This window comes from Littorina saxatilis, linkage group LG5 (assembly GCF_037325665.1).
Source record: "Littorina saxatilis isolate snail1 linkage group LG5, US_GU_Lsax_2.0, whole genome shotgun sequence".
Taxonomy (NCBI): Eukaryota; Metazoa; Mollusca; class Gastropoda; order Littorinimorpha; family Littorinidae; genus Littorina; species Littorina saxatilis.
The window spans coordinates 55,165,480-55,180,968 of record NC_090249.1 but is presented as its reverse complement, the minus strand read 5'-3'; the positions used below and the strand labels follow the sequence as shown (position 1 = coordinate 55,180,968).

The window sequence follows — 15,489 nt, the reverse complement described above, 5'->3', positions numbered from 1 at the left end:
GAGAGAGAGAGAGAGAGAGAGAGAGAGTCAAAATCCGAACACACAAGTTCAAATACCGAACACTGTTCGGTATTTGAAACATGGAGTGTTCGGTAATTGAAATCTACCTAACTATTTCAAAACCACGGGGCGCTCAGGCAAGATCTAAGACGAATGCTTTCAAACAGACATATTTGGCAAGCAGATAGATCACACTGTTAATTTCAACCATAACTTTTCACAAAAAGCAACTCAAATTCATACTATGATCCTAGTCTGCTGTGGGTCGAAATAGCATTGAGAGTCATAAAATCATAAATTCACTCACCGTTTTTTTTTGCCGCCTTTATCCGCCATGATTTTTGGTGCAGGATAATCAGAGACGGTACTCTATCACCTCGTGCAGTCCAATTTGAGTAGTAACCTCTTGTTTTCGAGAAATCAGCTGTTCGGTATTAGGCACCGTTCGGTATTTGGGGACTTTCCCCTACACACACACACACACACACACACACATAAATACATACATACATACACACACACACACACACACACACACACACACATACACACATAGGCACACACAATCTCATTCTCACTCATACATGTATTAGAACGCGTATAGCTAGCAAGGTATCTCCAGAAAACCATGTTTCAGGAAAACTACAAAAGGGGGCAGTACCACCACATTATAAGATGTTTGATGGGTTGTTGACAGACCAGCTTTTTTGTCGGTCCGAGGGGGAGCATATCGTCTTTTGTTTCATATTTATTGACCAAGGCCGAAGGCCGCGGTCAATAAATATGAAACAAAAGTCGATATGCCCCCCGAGGACCGACAAAAAAGCTGGTCTGGCAACAAACCATCAAACATCGTTTTTGTCATCATTTTGGTGGTTCAACATTAAGTGAAAAATCAACACAGGGAGCCATGGTTTGAAACGCGAGTTCTGTTATTATAATGCATGTTCGGGGCCCCAGCACGTTGTTCAAAGCTGGCGTGCGAAAGCAACTTACTGTGTGTGATTTGAGTTTATAATGTTGAGACAAGTATGTCAGGTTTGAGGATGCGAAGTTCTGTAGGTTCCGACTACAGAGTGGTGTGTGAAACCAACAGTAAGCGCCTTTGAGACGATAGTGCCCACATGTTGCATTCGAGCGATGGGATTGTCGTATTTCAAACGAGGTGATTTGCTTGCACAGTCAGCGTTGACCATCTCACAACAGATCTGTTATGTGGATTATCGTGCGACGTTCGAGTCGGGGGCAAGGAATCGCAGGAAGCAAAGATGAGTCTTTTTCCATTGTCACCTTTCTTTCCGGTTGTTGGTGCATATAATATTGTGCGGACAAAATGATGCGACGGCGAGTGTTTTTTGCCTCCAAGATTTTGTGGTGTGGGTATTGTTTTGCTCGTTTCATACCCACACCAAAACCTGAAACACACCCCACCCCACCCCCCCCCCTCCCTCACAATCAGTCCATGAACACAAACACTGACACACACAAATAAATGATCAAGTTACCCCCCCCCCAACCCTTCACTTGCACACCTGCAACGCAGACGATCATATTATTGATTAAATATTCATATAGGTCAGTGTTGGTTTTTTTGTTCTTGTTTGTGTTATTGCAGAATCGGTTATCTCTTATTGCTACACGTGTCTCTTCATTACATTTCACCATCGCCCTACCACCCTGCCCCTCTCGGTATTCCACGACTCGGTTTTCAGTGGTAAATATTAGTAATCGAATATTGAAGCTACGTTGAGTCAAAGGTCACAGAAGATTTGCATCGTGCAGCACTGCACGAATTGGGTCAAAGGACACAAACGATTTGCGTCGTGCTGCGAAGGAAAGATAATCGCGATCTTGTTTCTCATTGCCTCTCTGTTTTTCATTAGACTTGTCATTCTGCTTGCTCGGCTTTGTCAGATGTCTTCATTTCTTGTTGCTATATTCTTTGCTTTTTTATTATATTTAGTCAAGTTTTGACTAAATATTTTAACGTAGAGGGGGAATCGAAACGAGGGTCGTGGTGTATGTGTGTGTGTGTGTGTGTGTGTGTGTGTGTGTGTCTGTGTGTGTGTGTAGAGCGATTCAGACTAAACTACTGGACCGATCTTTATGACATTTGACATGAGAGTTCCTGGGTATGAAATCCCCGAACGGTTTTTTTCATTTTTTGGATAAATGTCTTTGATGACGTCATATCCGGCTTTTCGTGAAAGTTGAGGCGGCACTGTCACGCCCTCATTTTTCAACCAAATTGGTTGAAATTTTGGTCAAGTAATCTTCGACGAAGCCCGGGGTTCGGTATTGCATTTCAGCGTGGTGGCTTAAAAATTAATTAATGACTTTGGTCATTAAAAATCGGAAAATTGTAAAAAAAAAAAAATTTTTATAAAACGATCCAAATTTACGTTTATCTTATTCTCCATCATTTGCTGATTCCAAAAACATATAAATATGTTATATTCGAATTAAAAACAAGCTCTGAAAATTAAATATATAAAAATTATTATCAAAATTAAATTGTCCAAATCAATTTAAAAACACTTTCATCTTATTCCTTGTCGGTTCCTGATTCCAAAAACATATAGATATGATATGTTTGGATTAAAAACACGCTCAGAAAGTTAAAACAAAGAGAGGTACAGAAAAGCGTGCTATCCTTCTTAGCGCAACTACTACCCCGCTCTTCTTGTCAATTTCACTGCCTTTGCCATGAGCGGTGGCCTGACGATGCTACGAGTAAAATGGCATTGCGTTCAGTTTCATTCTGTGAGTTCGACAGCTACTTGACTAAATATTGTATTTTCGCCTTACGCGACTTGTTTATTATTATTTTTTTTATTTGCGCTTAGTTTATCGATACAACGTCTTGTGCACGGGTCAAAATGTGTGTGTCAGGGGTCAATTGGTTTGACTTAAACTTGACGTTCTCTCCAAACAGAGATACACGCACTCCATGACTTTGTGAGAAGATAAAACATATCGATAGGTTTCATTTGTTTGCGATAAAGCATAAATGTATGACCTTTGATGAGGTAGTTTTGTTTTTTGTTTACATTTGCCAGTTTGCCAGTTCGTATTTGGAACTTGGCGAAGCAGTGTCGTCTGTTTAGGTCTGGGGAAACGCCAATGAAAAGAGCCGAAGAATCCTCGAGCGTTTCTATTGGGTTTGCTTTTGATTATCCATGTAATAGGGCTTCCTGCAACTATGGTAACCGGGGATTTATTCCCCGGGGAACATGAGATTTATTTCCCAGGTGCTTGTGAATGAAAACTCGTGAAAATGATGACAAACATAGATGTTGGTAGGCCTACATGCATGGATCCAAACGCAGCAAGGATTGCTCTTGCTTGGAGGATGGTTAATTCCCCACTTAACCCAGGACTTAGCTTGGCTGTAGACGGCCACGGAGTCGGACTAAAACAAAAACCAACTTTTGTTTTTATTTTCCTGTCAACTGATTTCTTGGTAAATCAGAGATCTCGTTTTACAAGTGTTAAAAAAAACATTTCCCATATTTTTTTTACAGGACACCCCTTAGCTGTGACCTTGACCTTTGATGAACCATATTTTGGTCATGCCCCCCCCTCCCCCCAAAACAAAATGTGTATGAAAAAAAGAGACTGGTTCATACCAAAATCTCCCCCCCCCCCCCCTTTTTGGTGTTGCTACTATTTCATTCACTGGAATGTCAGCTTCTTTTGTAGACCTCAGATATCTGTATGGAAAATTAGTAGTATAAAGTTATTCATTTTCCTATAACGCAAATCACCAGAACAGCCACCAGTGTTTTTATCATTCTAATACCTCAAACATCAAATCAAATCACCACCACAACAACAACAACAACAACCACAACAACAACAACCACAACAACAACAACAACAACACACACACATACACATACACACAAACACGCACGCACACACACACACACACACACACATATTTATACACACACACATACATACACACAAATGCACATACACACACAAACACACACACACACCCACACACACACACACACTCACACACAGTCATAAATTATAGCGAGCAATAGTTTTCTTGGTACTTCTAAATTGTCCCACCAGTATTTTGCATTCGAATCTGAAGAAAAACAAAATTAAACACTGGTTTTCAAAGCTAGGGTGCCCAGTAGAGGTAACACCGTTGACAAAACGACATTCAGCACTCTAGATCAATGATTCTATCTGAGTAAACGCGAACTGGAATTACACTGGAATTACTCATAGTCTTGCAAAATGCGCAGCATGATTAATAGAATTCGTCTGTTTAAAGTCACAACCACACATCTCAATTTTAGCCATTTTGAGTAATGCTCGATTGAAATGTTCAGCCACACACCAAAATTCCAGTTTTTCAAATAAATACACAAGATTCCGCACATTGGTAGATATTTGTGCATTTTTATTACTGATACAGTTTTTTTTTGAAAATGTGTACAAGAAAGATGCACAATATACATTTAAAACTTATATTTGGTTCTGGTTCTGAGAAGACAGCATGAACAATGAGTTGTTGTTATGCCACAAGCAAACACCTCCCCGTTGTAGGGTTGTGGCTTTTCTGTGAGCACCCAGCTGAGATCAGGCAGTTATGCCACAAGCAAACACCTCCCCGTTGTAGGGTTGTGGCTTTTCTGTGAGCACCCAGCTGAGATCAGGCTGTTATGCTACAAGCAAATACCTCCCCGTTGTAGGGTTCTGCTTTTCTGTGAGCACCCAGCTGAGATCAGTCAGTCAGGCCACAACCAAGTATCTCCCCGTTGTAGGGTTGTGGCTTTCTGTGAGCACCCAGCTGAGATCAGTCAGTCAGGCCACAACCAAGTATCTCCCCGTTGTAGGGTTGTGGCTTTCAGAATTGTATCTCACTGGTTTCTGGTAAATAGGATACTGGTGTAGAGAAATATGATTGTGGTATGAGCAGAATACTGATTAATTCGGGGGTGGTTACAACAACATTACAATGAGTCGCGTCGATGAAGGCTTGTGGGCTTTATATTTCATTTCCACGGGCTGTCATTGACAGCGTCAGAACCTAACACGAGACAGTTGCAGGGTTATGGTTGCAAACTTTACTTTGATTATAAGCAACTTTTGGGGCAATAACCAAGCACTGGCTTTGGGGTAACCCTTCGGTTTTTGTGTAGGGTTCAAAATATCAAACCGTTTCGGTACTCAACTTGTGAAACCTATTATTCCAAGTATTTGCACTCCCAAGACAACATTCATACCTGACATTCACAATGTATTCAGACATTATACCAAAATCTGGTAAGGGTTCTGGTTGTAAACTGTGTACCAGTGTTTGCGCATTAATAGCATGCTGTTAGTACATGTTTTGTCAGTATGTACAGTAATAATCTAAAGTGGTCAGTAAATACAAACAGGTGAAAAAAATGACCGCTTACCTGGATACACACTGATTATCCGATGTGAATGGTTATTTTCTTCACAGGCACAACACAAGTCACTCACAGTTATTTTGCAGGAAGAAAACATGTCAAATATAGGCACAAGACAATATGATTCCGAAAGTTTAACTGACGTTAATTTGAAATCAAGTAGTTCACAGATAGAAATTCAAGTTCAATTGACACAAAATGTGTTTGGCATTGAGGGTGAGATGTCCACAATACTCTGGTGTCGACGGCTTGAAAATATTTTCACCCTTCTTTTGCTGTAGTCTGCAAGTACCAAGGGCAAGAGCTCATTGCGGCACGGTTGGCCTAGTGGTAAGGCGTCCGCCCCGTGATCGGGAGGTCGTGGGTTCGAACCCCGGCCGGGTCATACCTAAGACTTTAAAATTGGCAATCTAGTGGCTGCTCCGCCTGGCGTCTGGCATTATGGGGTTAGTGCTAGGACTGGTTGGTCCGGCGTCAGAATAATGTGACTGGGTGAGACATGAAGCCTGTGCTGCGACTTCTGTCTTGTGTGTGGCGCACGTTATAAATTATGTCAAAGCAGCACCGCCCTGATGTGGCCCTTCGTGGTCGGCTGGGCGTTAAGCAAAAACAAACAAACAAAGAGGTCATTGGCTGCTGTGTTCCAAACACCACCTTCCTACATGGCATAAATCTGTGCGAGGGCTTCGTCAGTCATAGTGCAGGTGAAGAAGCTGATGTCATGTTGAATGTTTCGCCTGAGGTGCTGACACAGAGCTGCCCTCAAGGAAACAGTATCATGGGGTTGCAGATGCAGAGACGCTGCTTTGAAGAAACAGTTCCCGTCTGCGTAAACTGGGCACTTTTCCATCCCATTGTTGGTCAGATGGCGATTAAGACGCTTGTTGTGAAGACGGACCTTGTAGTGAGTGTTGGCTGTGACTCTCTCCAATTGCAGCAGCAAGCCCCTCGTTATCGCCACCTGTACATAAAGAATTAAATTAATCTTTAAATTCCAGCTGGAATAATGCAAGCAAGCAAGTTCTGTCATTCACTGCTGGACAAAACAAGCTGTATTAACAAATATGTGCTCTTCGTCATCTTTTCTGCTGCTTGGTCAACTTTACCACAATAAATAAAAATTAAAATGCTTGCACATAAACAATACCTGTATTCCATCTGTCATTGTTGAAACAAATTACTGATAATTAGGGCCTATATATGTTTAGCTCCCCAAACAAAATGTTAATTTGGCGTAAATTAAAGCACCTTCTGAGAAATACGCCTTTGAAAAAAATGCAGCAATACCTGTACTTTGTGATGGCAAAGGGTCTGCAGTGTCAGTGATGATGTTGACAAAAATGTCCTCGTCACACTCTGACCATGTGTCCTCATCCATTGTTTTTTTTAGGTAGGTTCAGCAAATGCCTAGACCACAAAGAAAAACATCAAATAAAATAAAATCAAGGTTGGTTTGTGTGTGTGTGTGTGTGTGTGTGTGTGTGTGTGTGTGTGTGTGTGTGTGTGTGTGTGTGTGTGTGTGTGTATGTGTGTGTGTGTGTGTGTGTGAAGAAAACAAGAAAAGCAATTGTCTTAAACCTGAATATCTGAGAGAGAAAGTAAATATTTTCCCTGGGTAAGATACTCAGCTGGCAGTCATCAATTCCTTTTGAATTAGGATAGACAAACAGGAGTGAGAGAGAGAGAGAGAGAGAGAGAGAGAGAGAGAGAGAGAGAGAGAGAGAGAGAGAGAGAGAGAGAGAGAGAGAGAGAGAGAGAGAGAGAGAGAGAGAGAGAGAGATAGTGAAAGAGAGAGAGAATGAGAAAGAGTGGGAGAGGGATAGAGAGATAGATAGTGAGAGAGAGAGAAAGAGTGGGAGAGAGAGAGAGAAAGAGAGAGAGAGAGATAGTGAGAGATCGAGAGAGAAAGAGAGGGAGATCGAGAGAGAGATAGATAGTGAGAGAGAGAGAGAAAGAGAGAGAGATAGTGAGAGAAAGAGAGAGAGAGAGATAGTGAGAGAGAGAGAGAGAGAGAGAGAGAGAGAGAGAGAGAGAGAGAGAGAGAGAGAGAAAGAGTGAGAAAGAGTGAGAGAGGGAGAGAGAAGTGTTAATCAAAAACAGATATACATCTCCTTTCTGGAAGTTTCATGTTTTTACCATTTAATACACTGACACTGACAGACATTAATTTAAAATAGCCCACCCTGATATGGCCCTTAGTGGTCGGCTGGGCGTTAAGCAAACAAACAAACAGATTTAAAATAGCATTTCAGTAAAGTAAGTGTAACATTACTTGACAAAAAGGTTCCTACACAAGTGCAAAGTGTATAGGATTGATCACCGCTCTTCATCGGGTGAGAAATGAAATAGACTATTAATCAATCATTACATTGTTTCTAGGCTAGACATCACAATGTGAACATTTCACATGTCAACCATAATGATTACTAACTGACACGTGTACTGACAGTATCAACACTTTTATCAACATTTAACTGAAGTTAACATTCATTTAACTGATACTTACCACAAGAAGAAGTGTAAATCTGAAGTTTCTCCACAATAGTCCCAAGTCAGTCTTTCCTCAAGAAAATTCCAGAGCAAAGTGAAATTGTACACAGCAGTATTCTGATAGTCATTCTGATGTTAATTGTATCTGTTGCGTGGGAAGTTCCCTTATCCTGGACTCACAGAGCAATTCCAGATGTTAGGTTGTAAACTTACCACTCCTTGCTGACAGCTGACTGCTCTCAAAGCAAGAAGCAGGCTCTGGCACTATGACCCCTTTTTACCACCAGAGCAGGCCCCTCCTAGCCGGTGTAGCTATAACCACAGGGTGTTATCAGGCACTTGTTGCACTGTGGTGGGTGGAGGGGTGAGAGTTTATCCCATTTCACCAAAGCCACAAGCCTGTGCTGGTGAAACATAGGCTTGTGGCTGGGCACTGACACGCTGTAACCCATGCCTTCAGTTCAAAATCAAAACAGCGTGCTTCTGTGTGTGTGGTTGTGACTTTGAAAGGCAGAGGGTGAAAGCTTAGCGCATAAACCAAATATCCTCTATAACTCAGATGTTATGTCATATTTTTGACTCAGAAAAATACCATTGTAAGAGTTATACTACGCTCTATCAGAAAATATAAAATTTGAAAAATCAAATATTTTGAGATATATGGTTGTGGCTTTAAACAGACGAATTCGTGTTAGCCGACGCACGCACTGAGTGTTCAATATTCATCGTGGTTATTTATTGTATTGTTGGTGCAACAAAACCAAACAAATACGCGTAGGACTACACTATATCCTGCTCAAGTCAAACACATGTCAGCTCCTGAAACGGGACGCCTCTGCTTGCATTTAGGTTTGGCACAGGGCAGCTTTAGAAACACTGTCTCAATGAGATAGCTGGGTGAAATAAAATGGCCGACGTTGGATTACCCTGCTTTCTACCGCCAGTGTTGACAGAACTGGTAGTAATGGATGGACGCTGGTTCTGTGCGACGCTTAGTTTTCGAGATAGGTGTGACTGACTAAGTACAGGATGTCACATTCCAAATAAGCACGACGATGTTGCAGGTGGAAGCCGCTGAGATTGCATTTCTTCGGGAGGTTTCCGCATAAATAGATATTACACGATTTGCGCGAAACAGTTGAGAAGCAGAGGATCTCTGAGATCTCTGTTCGTCTCGTGATAACGTTATTTTGTATGATAACGATTCACTTGCAAACTAAAGTATACAATTTGGTGTGTCAGTGGTAAATGTAAATAGAAATGTGTAATACAGACAAAGCAAACAAATAAACGTGTTTTTCTCGTGAAAATGTTGCGTTGTGCGGGTGTTTGGGTGGCCACGTGATGTACATAAAGCAAAGTGCGGGAGGGACTCTGCTCTGTTCTGTAACACTGGCAAGTTCAAAACACGAGAAAAATGATTTTCTTATGCGGGCAGCCACGGGGGGGATGTATGTATTTTTCAAATGGATGTAAAATAAATCTTGTATTCATCACCGTACGCAGGCCCTGTTCTTTTTTTCGTCACACCTAAAACCGTTATTTCTTGTGAGCGACGCAGCATTATAGGACCGGTTTGGGGTGGGACTATTGGGCGCACTCACACACTCTTCTATGGAAAGCCGTTTGGCTCATAACTATTACAGCTGTAATTTAAAATAAATACACCTGTATTTAATGATAAATACAGCTGTATTTATTTCTTAAACGTATACAATAAGTATCATTATTAATTACAGGTGTATTTTTTTTATTAATTACAGGTGTATTTTTTTATTAAATACAGGTGTATTTATTATAAATTACAGGTGTATTTATTTTTAAATACAGGTGTAATTATTATTAAATACAGGTGTATTTATTTTTAAATACAGGTGTATTTATTATTAAATACAGGTGCATTTATTATTAAATACACCTGTATTTATTATAAAATACAGGTGTAATTAATGATAAATACACCTGTATTTAAAAATAAATACACCTGTATTTAAAAATAAATACACCTGTATTTAATAATAAATACACCTGTATTTAAAAATAAATACACCTGTATTTAAAAATAATTACACCTGTATTTAAAAATAAATACACCTGTATTTAAAATTAAATACACCTGTATTTAATAATAAATACACCTGTAATAATCAGTTATAAGTCACGTGGTTAAGCGACTTAAAAACTTGGACTGGGAATCCACATGAAAAACACTAAGCTTATACGCGTCTTCATAGCCTCGCTTTGCCGCCTTTTGACAGACTGAACAGCTCAAGATGGCGGGGGTGGCAAATGTCCCTGATGTTTTGGAAGGTTTGCGAGTGCAGTTTTAATTAACGCTGTTGCCCAGGCTCGCACAGCAGGGTAAGTTAATTGTTTTATCAGACGAATTCGGTTCTTGTGACGATCTACACCGAGTCAGTGGGGCATCCACATCCAGAAGTTGAACTTGAAGGGAGGCCTGTACGCGTTTTTGACCAAAGATGCAAAATATTGGAATTCGGTGCGAGAGACTAGCTGCTATATCGTGTTATCGGTAATCTTGAACTTTAGCGTGTTAAATTCATAGCTCTTAATTCAGAGGCATTTAAGTCTCCAAATTTGTAGAACCTGTACTTGTAATCATAACAAGTCATTTTAGATCCCTTTGAAGTTACGGAATGAACTCCGATGATGAACTGTACGAATGCATTTGACCCATCAAAGAAGGAATTATCCGTGTGACCAGACAAGGGAGACAACTCTTTCGTGTAGATGATGTCCCATGGTTGACAACGTACACCATTTTCGTCACGCTAAAGTTCAAGATTACCTTGTTATCTGTGTGTGTGTGTGTGTAATCCGTTGTAAAGTGTATATTATGATTATTTGGTGGCGGCGGCAGTGGTACGTATATAATCTCATATGGAAAGCCGTTTGGTTCATAACAAACCTTGATTGATATGGGTTAAAGCTGTGGTCTATTTATGACTTTCCGGGGCTACGAGGTTGAAAAATAGGGACAAAATCATGTACAGATTTCTGTACAGCAAACACTACCCGAAACCCCACCTATACGGCGTGTATGACCTTGAGAGCTTCAGTCAACGCTTGAATTTTGCAGTGGTAACATCCGGTTTGCTCTCGCAGAGCTGAGCATATTTGTTGTCAAGAAGGATCGAGCAGAAAAAATAAACGACTTGGCAGGGATTCGAACTCAAGGCATCGGGGCCTCGAAATGTCGGGGCCGATGTCTTAACCGCTAGGCCACTACACCAGTATTGTCAAAGATAAAAAAAATTGATAATTTTATATCATTCTACGCTTGAATTATCATTTATGCGTTGCAAAAACGTAAAAATTGACATTAAAATTTGCCTTTATTTGCAAACATGTTTTACAGAATCGCAGTACATGTTTACACCGTCATGCTACACGACATTCGCGCCATGCAAATAGCTGCGATATCTCTATTTACAACATGCAAGAAAATGACAAGAACAGTAATTGAATCTCTCCAAAGCCAGTTGAAACCAGACATCTAAGAAATAGTTATACATGTATTCACTTCTGAACAACCGGCACGGTTGGCCTAGTGGTAAGGCGTCCGCCCCGTGATCGGGAGGTCGTGGGTTCGAACCCCGGCCGGGTCATACCTAAGACTTTAAAATTGGCAATCTAGTGGTTGCTCCGCCTGGCGTCTGGCATTATGGGGTTAATGCTAGGACTGGTTGGTCCGGTGTCAGAATAATGTGACTGGGTGAGCCATGAAGCCTGTGCTGCGACTTCTGTCTTGTGTGTGGCGCACGTTATATGTCAAAGCAGCTCCGCCCTGATATGGCCCTTCGTGGTCGGCTGGGCGTTAAGCAAGCAAACAAACAAACAAACAAACAAACTTCTGAACAATGGGCGGATAGAGATATAAATCATGCTGCTTCAAGAATAACATAACATGAATTCATATCAATGTTTTTCCTTCATTTTCTCAATTGGCGCAGTAGCCTAGTGGTTAGGACATGAGACACGAAGTCGAGAGTTCGAATCTTCGCCGGGGCTTTTATTTTTTCCCCTTGATCTCTCTTGAAGATAAAATATGATCAGTCTTGAGAGAGCAAACCGGCTGTTATCCCTGAAAAATTCAAGCGTTGACTGAAGCTCTCAAGGTCATACACGCCGTATAGGTGGGGTTTCGGGTAGCGTTTGCTGTACAGAATTCTGTACATGATTGTATCCCTATTTTTCAACCTCGTAGCCCAGGAAAGTCATAAATAGACCACAGCTTTAATCTCCAGAGCTGTGTACCAGGGAAAACCATGTTATAAAGTAGACTTTTTATTAAATTTAACTTGAGACATTTAAGCTGTACAAATTAATTTCATTCACAAATACTAGTTTCATAAATATCCTTGGCCTGCAGAGATAGAATAACAAATACTTGCACATTTTGTTTGTCTTAGTGTTCAGTAAAAGTACAAAGGTTTTAAAGTAAAGCACCTTCATAACATGGAAACCGGAAGTTGTGACATGAATTTGAATACTGCTAACACTACCAAGAAAATAATATATATATATTCTATGTTGTTTTGTTGCAAGTCTGCATCATTAACAACCTGGAGTATTACTGGAAAAAAAATTATTACTAAAGAAAATATGTATACTCTCGATACTCTCCATGCACATGATTTTTGTGCAGACGAGAATTTTTGCAATTCAATAAAAGGGCGACCACTTAGTAAAGTCTTGGTTCAATTATGTTCTTTTTATGGGTTAGTTGTTAGCAACAATGTAACCGACAAACTTCAAACTGAATTTTGGTGCTTTCCTCTAACATATATTATATATTTGAAAAACATCAATGTTTACCTGTGTCAAGTTTCTTTTTTGGGAGAGTATACATTCAAGTTGCCATTTAATACATGTTTTAAGGACTGAAAATACATGTCACAAAATGGGAAACGGCCCAGGAGAATAACTTATATGTAAAGCAGCAAATGATAAGCACATGGTTTTACCCCTGAAAGCTCCAAAGATTTGGGAAAATGAATCTCGTTTGCCTTCACATATCAAACTGAACGTCAAGCAGCTCAAAAAAAGTCTCAAGAAAAGTTACGCTTTCAAAATAGCATTTCATTCTGTGTCGCAAAGCATGCTTAACATTTCTACGCTTCTACAAATGAACACAAGCATGCAATAATTCCCTCTCTTTTGAGTCCTGGTACTTGTATGCTTATTAAGAAAGCGGGATGATGTTTCCTTTATTTCAGAATTTCTTTTTTGTCTTGTTTCAGATGGAAAGTGCGGAGAAACCACCATCTCAGATTTCGTGTTTTTCATGTCTGGGAGCCGGTCCACAGTACCAGGAGGGTACCAGAGTCCTCTGACCGTGGTGTTTGTGGACACACCCGAAAAGCCACTCCCCAGAGTGTCAACTTGTGCCCTCAGAATGCAGGTGTCTGCCCCACACGTCAAGAACTGAGGCAGAAGCTGTCCCAGGCTGTTCTTGAAGGGGGTGGATTTTATTTATTGTAAAAACTTTCCTTCAATGGTGCGATTAGTTTCTGCTTGGTAGCCGTAGCTGTTGGTGTTTCTATCTGTACACACCCTGGGGGGGGGGGGGGGGGGTGTTAACGTTGAACTTTGAAATCTTAAAATTATTAAGACAAGGTGTGGGTGGTTTTTTCTCTCCGTAAAATAAGCTTTATTTTAGGTGCCTGTACCGTACATCATTTCTTACTTGCTATTAAATGCAAGAGAGAGACTTTCGAAGATTTGATGTTTGTGTTTCGCATTATTTTTGCTTGGTAGCCGTAGGTGTTGGTGTTTCTTTCTGTACACACCCTGCGAAAAAATGTTTGTTCTGCAATTTTGAAGAGAATTCACAAATGTATTCAAACTGAATTATTTGAGGTCATGCTGCAAAGGAAAAAAAAAACATGACCCTGATTTAACCGGTTTCCTATACTCCTTTACATACCTTGTTTTTGTTTTGATTGTTTTCTTTGCTTTTTGCAGGGGGGGGGGGGGGGGGTGTTTAACGTTGAACTTTGAAATCTTAAAATTATTAAGACAAGGTGTGTGTGGGTTTTTTCTCTCAGTAAAATAAGCTTTATTTTGGGTGCCTGTACCGTACATCATTTCTTACTTGCTATTAAATGCAAGAGAGAGACTTTCGAAGATTTGATGTTTGTGTTTTGCATTATTTAAATTGCCGTTGTGTTTCAAGAGTGTGTTCTGTTCTTATTTGTTTTTTTGCACCACTGTTTGTCATTATGTTGCCTGCTTTTCGTGTTCCGTGTAACGCTGTCCATGGAAAACATGTAAAGCATTGTATTTCTCTCGACTATTGATCAAGTAAACTAAGCACTTCACATCATATCAGGTATCAGTTACCTAATGTACAGAATAAATGGTTCAACCCCCCTACTACACGAATAACACGTTGCCAGCAAAATATCAAAAGCACTCGGACTAGCGTTACAGTGTCCCATACAAAACTTGGCAATATACACCATAAACCGGATACAAACAAATCAATTGCACGCTAACAACTTTGTTATACTGTCTCATAATGGTATACAAATTAATAAACTCAAAAGCGTTTGTAACAGTTATGATAATGTGATATTCGTGCCCTGTGTAACGATAGTCTGTTTTTATGTTTTACCAAATTAACCAAAACTGGCGTTGTCTACTGCTTTTCCTTTTATAGTTTTACACTCCTCTGTAGTGAAGGTCACTGCTCACACAAGGGCGGGGATGTAGCTCAGTCCTGTTGGCCGCTGTCAGCGCGAGTTCGTCCCCACGTTCGGCGAGAGATTTATTATTGCTCACAGTCAACTTTGTGTGCAGACTCTCCTCGGTGTCCGAACACCCCCGTGTGTACACGCAAGCACAAGACCAAGTGCGCACGAAAAAGATCCTGTAATCCATGTCAGAGTTCGGTGGGTTATAGAAACACGAAAATACCCAGCATGCTTCCTCCGAACGCGGCGTATGGCTGCCTAAATGGCGGGGTAAAAACGGTCATACACGTAAAAGCCGTGGGAGTTTCAGCCCATGAACGAACAAACGGCTCACACAATTTCAGCTTTCTTGTTTAGTTTATAAATTTCAGCCTCAATTCCTCGTCTCTGTAACCAGTATTAAATAGTGACTGTTTTGCTAACTGTTCAGCTGTCACCTGCCAAGTAGAACCGATGTATTCTTTATGATGTGATAAAATTAAAGTATTCATTCCACTTTGTGATGGATGAACTCGCAACTGCCAAGTATTACCAGTCTTATGATGGGATAAAAATTAAGTATTCATTCCATTTTGTGATAGGTTAACTCTCAACTGCCAAGTAATACCAGTCTAATGATGTGATAAAAATATTCATTCCATTGTGTGATGGGTTAACTCTCACCTGCCAAGTATTACCAGTGTGTCTTGTGATGTGATAAACATAAAGTATGCATTCCATTTTGTGATGATTTTCCTTATTTAAAGTGGATTTTCTGCATGACACTTGTTTGATTAAAATTAATTGTATTTGTGGCAGACAACTTGAGTTATGTTTTGTGTTTTTGTAAAAACAACTTGTTTTTTTTAATATGACTGGAA

At 40.3% G+C, this 15,489-nt stretch overlaps 2 long non-coding RNA genes across 2 annotated transcripts; one reads left to right on the top strand and one right to left on the bottom strand.

Annotated features, from left to right (window-relative positions):
* Positions 1–4,408: 4,408 nt before the first annotated feature.
* LOC138967469 (uncharacterized) lies at positions 4,409–8,591 on the bottom strand. Its single transcript, XR_011455969.1, has 2 exons — positions 7,927–8,591; positions 4,409–6,827 (listed from the first exon to the last, which is right to left on the bottom strand). It is a non-coding gene; the product is annotated as an uncharacterized lncRNA (long non-coding RNA).
* Positions 8,592–9,977: 1,386 nt separating this feature from the next.
* LOC138967467 (uncharacterized) lies at positions 9,978–15,431 on the top strand. The gene is made up of 2 exons (XR_011455967.1): positions 9,978–10,271; positions 13,175–15,431. It is a non-coding gene; the product is annotated as an uncharacterized lncRNA (long non-coding RNA).
* Positions 15,432–15,489: the final 58 nt, after the last annotated feature.